This window comes from Triticum urartu, chromosome 2 (assembly GCF_003073215.2).
Source record: "Triticum urartu cultivar G1812 chromosome 2, Tu2.1, whole genome shotgun sequence".
Lineage (NCBI taxonomy): Eukaryota > Viridiplantae > Streptophyta > Magnoliopsida > Poales > Poaceae > Triticum > Triticum urartu.
This window is the reverse complement of record NC_053023.1, coordinates 699,045,927-699,054,585: the sequence shown is the minus strand read 5'-3', so window position 1 is coordinate 699,054,585 and position 8,659 is coordinate 699,045,927. Positions and strand designations below refer to the sequence as shown.

At 49.8% G+C, this 8,659-nt stretch overlaps 1 pseudogene; it reads right to left on the bottom strand.

Moving 5' to 3' along the window:
• Nucleotides 1–292: 292 nt before the first annotated feature.
• Nucleotides 293–2,407, bottom strand: LOC125538004 (annotated as a pseudogene).
• Nucleotides 2,408–8,659: the final 6,252 nt, after the last annotated feature.

The window sequence follows — 8,659 nt, the reverse complement described above, 5'->3', positions numbered from 1 at the left end:
ATGATAGAGAGAGGGGGGAGAGTTTATTCTTGTTTTTACTCGGGTGGATCCCACATGTAAGTGACATGGAGAAGGGCCAAAATTGTGGAGGAAATGTCCAGTAGATGGTCAAAGCTCTTTGACTAGACCAAAACGTCATGACAGGACATTCATCATCACACTAATATTAAATACTAAGTTACTGAACACAAGCCAGGGCTAGATGGGCATTATAGGATCATCAAACGAAAAACCCATGTAAATAGTGTGAGACAATACTCCCTTCGGTGCAATCTGCTCTTATATTTTTGTTTACATTCTCAATAAGATAAAGGAAAACATGCTATAGCTATTACATCGATCAGTAATACTACACCACAACTGGCACATGATGCGTCGACCACTCTGATGGCTGCAAAGTTGGTAGTAACCAGCTAGTTTCTCACGTTTGTAATCTTAATTGATTAAACTTGATAGATAGAGTACGTCCCGAGATAAATTGTGCCTGCGTGATGAGCAGTAACCAAATCCGATCGTCGGCACCAACTCAAGGCGACAAGGCTGCACGGCACATGGAGACATCAGAATTCAGCCGAAAGCAATCGAGCTTAACCATGCAAGAGCAGTATGGATTTTTTTCACTTTGAGAAGTGCTACTGTATTAGTGAGTGAGTGAGTAGTTGACCTGAAGAAGACGAGGTCTTCCAGGAGTCGGGAATCCGGTTCACCACCGGCGGCGTCGGCTGCCCAGCTGCATAGATTCCAAGATCATCATCATCATCAATCAATCCATCATGAGTGAGAAAGAGAGAGCGAGCGAGAGGGAGGGAGGGAGAGAGATTAATGGCGTTGGCGTACTGAAGCAGATGAAGAGGACTTGGGGCGGGAGGACGACGCCGCAGGCGATGGGGAGGTACATCATGCGGACGGGGTCGATGGGCTTGGGGAGCATGCGGTTCACGTCGCCGAGGATCACCGGGCACAGGCAACGCAGCGACCGTCGTCCGCCGCCGCCGAGCTGTTTGAGGAACAGCCCAGCCCGCCGCAGCACTCGCTCTGGCGGCGTCGGCGTCTCCGCCTCGCTCCCGTTCAGGAACGACGCGCCACGTCATCAGCCCTGGGCGGCCAGTGCGTCACGCAGTCCGTCGGCGCAACGAGCCGGCGAGAGAGCAGCACGCACACAACTCACCGAGCACAGCCAGAAACCCACACAGAGCGGAAGCGGCTTGCGGGTTCGCGGCGGTTGCCCCACCGGACGCGAGACTGCGGCGCGCGACGCGCCACTTGCGCCCCTACGCCGACACGAGCCAGGCGGAGTCCAATCAGGCACATGACACGCTAGGGCGACGCGGGGTTAGAAAACATGACACAGAGGAGCACAGAGCAGACAGCCTGGGGTCGAGGGAAACACCACGACAGCCAAAGCCAGACCTGAGGGCTTACAACGCTGCTAGACGCTTCACCGAGGTACAGAAGAAACGCCGGGTGCTAGGACAGAGGCGCCCCTACGATAAGCACAAAGACAGCACACACACCGATAGGCACATAAGCTGCATCAGCGACCGAAACGCACAGCCAACCAGACAGATGCACGACGAGCCAAGACAGACGGTAAGATCGACATGAACATAAGACGCTGCATTGCTAACACAACAAAAAACAAAACACACAAAAAACAATAAATGGATATAATATGCTAATATTATACTGGAACATACTGGCAAGATAGTGGACGAAGAGCAAATGCATAACAGGGACGATAAGAAATGTATGCAAAGCGATCAATCTCATATACCATAATGCATTATATATTCTCTCTGGATTAGACATAAATTATATGGAGACAAAAGAATCGTCATTACCACATAATCCTACGTGCTTAAACATTCCATCTTTGGGTTTTTCTTGTTAAGAAATGCAAAGCCCATCTTTAAATGTACGTGTCCCAGAAACTGAGAAATACACACACAAAAAGTAGGTAGCACATTATCCTTTTATACTGGTATGCAGTGAGAATATGATTATATGAACGGCTTTTGATGTGCAAATATGACCTCTAAGAGCAACTCCAACTCGTCGATCCATTTCGTCCGCACGTATTCGTTTGGATTAAAACAAACACAAAAATCGGCTCAACGCGTCAACCCAAACGGACGTGCGCCTGCTTTTCGTCCGCCGAACGACCCATTCCTGGCCCATATTTGGCCCTCATTTGAGTCGGCGTGGACACGAGACGGACGCGCGCCTACTCCTCCACCTGCCTGGCCCGCCAGTCGGTGTCACATAGGCCATTCTCTTTCTCCCATCGACAACAAGCCCTCGGCCGTCCCCACCCTGTCGCCGCCACCCAGTTCCGGTGCCCTCGCCAGTAGTCCGTACCCACATACCTCTCCCGCGGCACGCCACCTTCCCACGTCGCCGCCACCATCGCCTCGCCGCCAGACCACCGCAGCTTCTTCCCCAAAGTCGCCGCAAGCACCACCTCGGCCCCGCACCCCTGGCCAGCTCCTTTGACAACGCTGGCAAGCTCGTCGGGCGCCGCCAAGCCAGCTACCTGGTCCAGGGGAGGCGTTCGTCTCTTCGTCGGCTTGCTTCTTCGACGACGCCCCCAAGTTGTTCGACGTTTTGCCCACAAGGTACAAATGGGCTCTGCCGACGAGTTGTTTTTTCATAATTTCCTTTGTGACTCATATGATTCTTCATCCGACGATGAGGAGATGGTGGTTGTTGTGTTGGTCGTCAATGACCACCTTAGTAGGTAGTCGTCGTTGTTCCGGGGCACACTCCGGCATTGAATCGCAACCAAGAGAGCGGCCATTTCCTTCTTTGGAAGGACTACTTCGAGACACCCAACCCGCTCTTCAAACATCATCAATTACGGCACCATTTCCGTATGGCTAGGCATGTTTTCAACCGTATTCGGGAGAGGGTGGTCGGATACGATAAGTATTTCGAGTGCAAGGAGGATGCCCTTGGAAAGATTGTCTTCTCCTTTTATCAGAAATGCACTACAGCTATCCGGATGCTTGCATACGAAGTTCCTGGTGATCTCATTGATGAGTACGTCTGTATGAGCGAGTCTGCGTGCCTAGACTCCATGTACAGGTTCTGCAAGGCTGTGATTGCAGTGTTTGGCCTTGAGTACTTGAGGGAGCCAAACGCTGAAGATACAGCCCGCTTGTTGACGATGAATGCCAGCAGGGGCTTCCCGGGGATGCTTGGTAGCATAGACTATATGCACTGGGAGTGGAAAAACTACCCTTCTGCTTGGTAGGGGTAGTATAGGGGCCCTGTCAAAGCTTGCACCTTCATACTCGAGGCCGTGATTTCACAAGATCTCTAGATTTGGTACTCTTTCTTAGGATGGCTGGATCTCACAATGATACCAACATGCTTCAACACTCTCCGGTGTTTGCAAGGATTGCTGAAGGCAACTTCCGGCCGGTGAATGTTAACATCAACAGCCACAACTACAACAAATGATACTACCTAGCTGGCGGTATCTATCCTCATTGAACTACTCTCGTGAAGACAATCTCCAACCCTGTAGGAGAGAAGAGGAGATTTGCACAAGAGTAAGAGAGTGCTAGGAGGGATGTGGAACATGTCTTTGGTGTTCTGCAATCTCGATGGGGCATTGTTCGGTATCTCCTGCTAGAACTTGGAGCACCAAGTTGTGGGAGGTGAGGACTGTTTGTGTGATCATGCACAATATGATCGTAGAAGATGAGCACCCAGAAGGTATCTACGACCAAGGGTTCCAGTTTTAGAGTGACAATGTTGTGCCTGAGCATGGAGGAGTGGCAACGTTTGCATAGTTCATCCAATTTAATAATAAAATTGTGATTGGAAAACTCACATTCAGCTGCAAAATGATTTGGTTGAGCATATGTGGGCTTACGTTGACAACCAATAGATGTATCTTTTTTAATGTATTTGAGACAAGTTAATTTTTATTTGGCTTGTAAACTATGGTATATTTATTTGGCTTGTGAACTATGATATATTTGTTTGCTTGTGAAACTATGTAAAATGTTTGTACATTCTTTGAATTATATTTGAAAAACCACGGCAAGCTGATCGCGAGGGCGAAAATAGGTCTACGCGCTAGTGAAAGGATCGATATGGTTGACTAGAGGGGGGTGAATAGGCAACTAACAATTTTTAGCTTTTCTTTAACAATTTAAACTTTGCATCAAAGTAGGTTGTCTAGATATGCAACTAGGTGAGCAACCTATATGATGCAACAAGGATAGGAACACAAGCAAGCAAGATATATGAAACAAATAAGCTTGCACAAGTAAAGGCACGAGATAACCAAGAGTGGAGACGGTGGAGACGAGGATGTGTTGCCGAAGTTCCTTCCCTTTGAGAGGAAGTACGTCTCCGTTGGAGCGGTGTGGAGGCACAATGCTCCCCAAGAAGCCACTAGGGCCACCGTATTCTCCTCACGCCCTCACACAATGCGAGATGCCGTGATTCCACTATTGGTGCCCTTGGAGGCGACGACCGAAACTTTACAAACGAGGTTGGGGCAATCTCCACAACTCAATTGGAGGCTCCCAACGACACCACGAAGCTTCACCACATGGACTATGGCTTCGCGGTGACCTCAACCGTCTAGGATGCTCAAACACCCAAGAGTAACAAGATCCGCAAGGGATTAGTGGGGGAATCAAATATCTCTTGGTGGAAGTGTAGATCGGGGCCTTCTCAACCACTCCCGAGCAAATCAACAAGTTTGGTTGGCTAGGGAGTGAGATCGGGCGAAAATGGAGCTTGGAGCAATAATGGAGCTTAGGGGTGGAAGAGGTGAGTCAACGGGGAAGAAGGGGACCCTTATATAGTGTGGGAAAAGGATCCAACCGTTACCCACCAACCAGCCCGCGGCCAGCGGTACTACCGTGCCTGGCCAGCGGTACTACCGCAAGGCCGCGCAGTACTACTGCTTGCAACCAGCGGTACTACCGCAGCGGCTGTGGTACTACCGTACCGACCCACGGTACTGCCGCAACCCCACAGTGACAGTAAAGATAAACAGATGCACAGGAGCTGGGGGGCGGTACTTCCGCACGCGCGGTACTACCGCGCCCCCCATGCGGTACTACCGCAAGGCAAAAAACCCCAGCCATGGGGAAGGGAACTTCCGTGCTACTTCCGCAAAGAAACGGAAGTAGCAAAAACCCGACACAGTAGTACCCGAGGGGCGGTACTACTGCCTGACTGCATAGCGCGGTACTACCGCTCGGCGAAAACGGTACTACCGCGGTAGGTGCGGATGTAAAAAATTACATCCGCCCTACTACCGCAAAGGGGCGGCACTAGCCTGGTGGGCAGCGTCTAAAAAAAAAAAAAAAAATTTTAAAAGCCTTCAAAAAATAATTCAACAAAGTTTTTGATGAAAACCAATTAAAATTTTGGGAGTGCGGCTCCAGGGGAGCGGTACTACCGGGGCACCTGCGGTACTACCGCGCCACCGCGCGGTACTACCGCGGATGCCTACGGTACTACCGTTTTCCTGGGAGCAGTACTACCGCGACCAACCACAGCAGCCAGACAAGGGAGGCAAGAAAACGGAGGAAGCTCCAAGGAAAAAGGAGGGGACAAGAAGGAGACGTGTACGTGATGATTCCACCCAAACCTTTCCAACGCGGACCCCCTCTTAATAGTACGGCTTTCCTACGACTCAAATCCACCAAAAAGAAACGTAGAAAAGACGCCGTCTTCATCAGTCTTCGAGGGGCACCCAATCGTCTTGTGCCTAGCAATGAAGTGTCTGGAATACTCAAGGCACACGATTAGTCCGCAAATGCGTTGTCATCAATCACCAAAACACTTAGGGATAAATATGCCCTTACAATCTCCCCCTTTTTGGTGGATTGATGACAATACGGGATTTGCACAAGGAAAATAAAATTAAGTAAATGCAAACCCCTCCTCTCTAGAATATAGACGGGCTCCCCCTAGATGTGTGCCACCTAGATGAGTGCTTTGGACTGCACGGCACACGAATACTAGGAACAGAGCTCCCCCTATATTATAGAGACAAGGCATATCTATCACTAGACAAGATAGTACAAACATAAGTTAACTAAGATAGATAGAGTGCATATGTCTTGCACCATATGTAGGATAGGTCTCGAAGGCACAAACCAAACAAAAACAAACGAGGTCCAAACGACAAAGCAAGCAAACACACCAAGCACGACACAACGCAAATCCCTACACTCTCTCCCCCTTTGGCATCGAGACGCCAAAAAGGCAGAGAGGACACTACACACACGGGGTGGCTCAGGCAGAGAAGTCGTCCCACTGCTCTCGTGCTCCTCGTCAGACCTCAGCGGCGGGGATAAGTCTCCTCGAGGTCCATCCTCTGAACTGGTCCACTCCTTGCTTTGACATCCAGGCAGCCTCAGGTGTGATGACGTCCTCAGACCCCGCCAGACACATCCTCTCCAAAGAGCCTCATAACCTTCTGTCACGCGGCGACTCTCCTTGTCTGCCACGTGAGCCCTGTACTGTCCCTTTGCCTGCATGCAGAAGAGAGTCTTCATCTTGTCCTTTAGCTTCTTGGCCCATGACGGCTCAGAGGAAGAAGTGGTGGACCTAGCAGCACGGTCCTCAGCAACATTCTCAGCAGCAGCAGCCTCCCCCTCACCAGCAGCCCTCCTAGCAGAAGAGGCCTCTGAAGGAAATATGCCCTAGAGGCAATAATAAAGTTATTATTTATTTCCTTATATATCATGATAAAAGTTTATTATTCATGCTAGAATTGTATTAACCGGAAACATGATACATGTGTGAATACATAGACAAACAGAGTGTCACTAGTATGCCTCTACTAGACTAGCTTGTTAATCAAAGATGGTTATGTTTCCTAACCATGGACAAAGAGTTGTCATTTGATTAACAGGATCACATCATTAGTTGAATGATCTGATTGACATGACCCATTCCATTAGCTTAGCACCCGATCGTTTAGTATGTTGCTATTGCTTTCTTCATGACTTATACATGTTCCTATGACTATGAGATTATGCAACTCCCGTTTGCCAGAGGAACACTTTGTGTGCTACCAAACGTCACAACGTAACTGGGTGATTATAAAGGAGCTCTACAGGTGTCTCCAAAGGTACATGTTGGGTTGGCGTATTTCGAGATTAGGATTTGTCACTCCGATGTCGGAGAGGTATCTCTGGGCCCTCTCGGTAATGCACATCACTTAAGCCTTGCAAGCATTGCAACTAATGAGTTAGTTGGAGATGATGTATTACGGAACGAGTAAAGAGACTTGCCGGTAACGAGATTGAACTAGGTATTGGATACCGACGATCGAATCTCGGGCAAGTAACATACCGATGACAAAGGGAACAACGTATGTTGTTATGCGGTCTGACCGATAAAGATCTTCGTAGAATATGTAGGAGCCAATATGAGCATCCAGGTTCCGCTATTGGTTATTGACCGGAGACGTGTCTCGGTCATGTCTACATTGTTCTCGAACCCGTAGGGTCCGCACGCTTAAGGTTACGATGATAGTTATATTATGAGTTTATACATTTTGATGTACCGAAGGTTGTTCGGAGTCCCGGATGTGATCACGGACATGATGAGGAGTCTTGAAATGGTCGAGACATAAATATTGATATATTGGAAGCCTATGTTTGGATATCGGAAGTGTTCCGGGTGAAATCGGGATTTACCAGAGTACCGGGAGGTTACCGGAACCCCCCGGGAGCTATATGGGCCTAAGTGGGCCTTAGTGGAAAAGAGAAGGAGCAGCCCAAGATGGGCCGCGCGCTCCTCCCCTCCCTTGGTCCGAATAGGACAAGGAGAGGGGGCCGGCCCCCCTCTCTCTTTTCCCCCTCCGTGAATCCTATTCCAACTAGGATTGGGGGGGGGAATCCTACTCCCAGAGGGAGTAGGACTCCTCCTGGCGCGCCTCTCCTAGGCCGGCCGCACCCCCCCCCCTTGAGCCTTTATATACGGAGGCAGGGGCATCCCAGAGAAACACAAGTTGATCCACGTGATCATATTCTTAGCCGTGTGCGGTGCCCCCTTCCACCATAGTCCTCGATAATATTGTAGCGGTGCTTAGGCGAAGCCCTGCTGCAGTAGTACATCAAGATCGTCACCACGCCGTCGTGCTGACGGAACTCTTCCCCGACACTTTGCTGGATCGGAGTCCGGGGATCGTCATCGAGCTGAACGTGTGCTAGAACTCGGAGGTGCCGTAGTTTCGGTGCTTGATCGGTCGGGCCGTGAGACGTACGACTACATCAACCAAACGCTTCCGTTGTCGATCTACAAGGGTACGTAGATCATACCTCTCCCCTCTCGTTGCTATGCATCACCATGATCTTGCGTGTGCGTAGGAATTTTTTTGAAATTACTACGAAACCCAACAGTGGCATCCGAGCCTAGGTTTTATATGTTGATGTTATATGCACGAGTAGAACACAAGTGAGTTGTGGGCGATATAAGTCATACTGCTTACCAGCATGTCATACTTTGGTTCGGCGGTATTGTTGGACGAAGCGGCCCGGACCGACATTACGCGTACGCTTACGCGAGACCGGTTCTCCCGGCGTGCTTTGCACATAGGTGGCTTGCGGGTGACAGTTTCTCCAACTTTAGTTGAACCGAGTGTGGCTACGCCCGGTCCTTGCGAAGGTTAAAA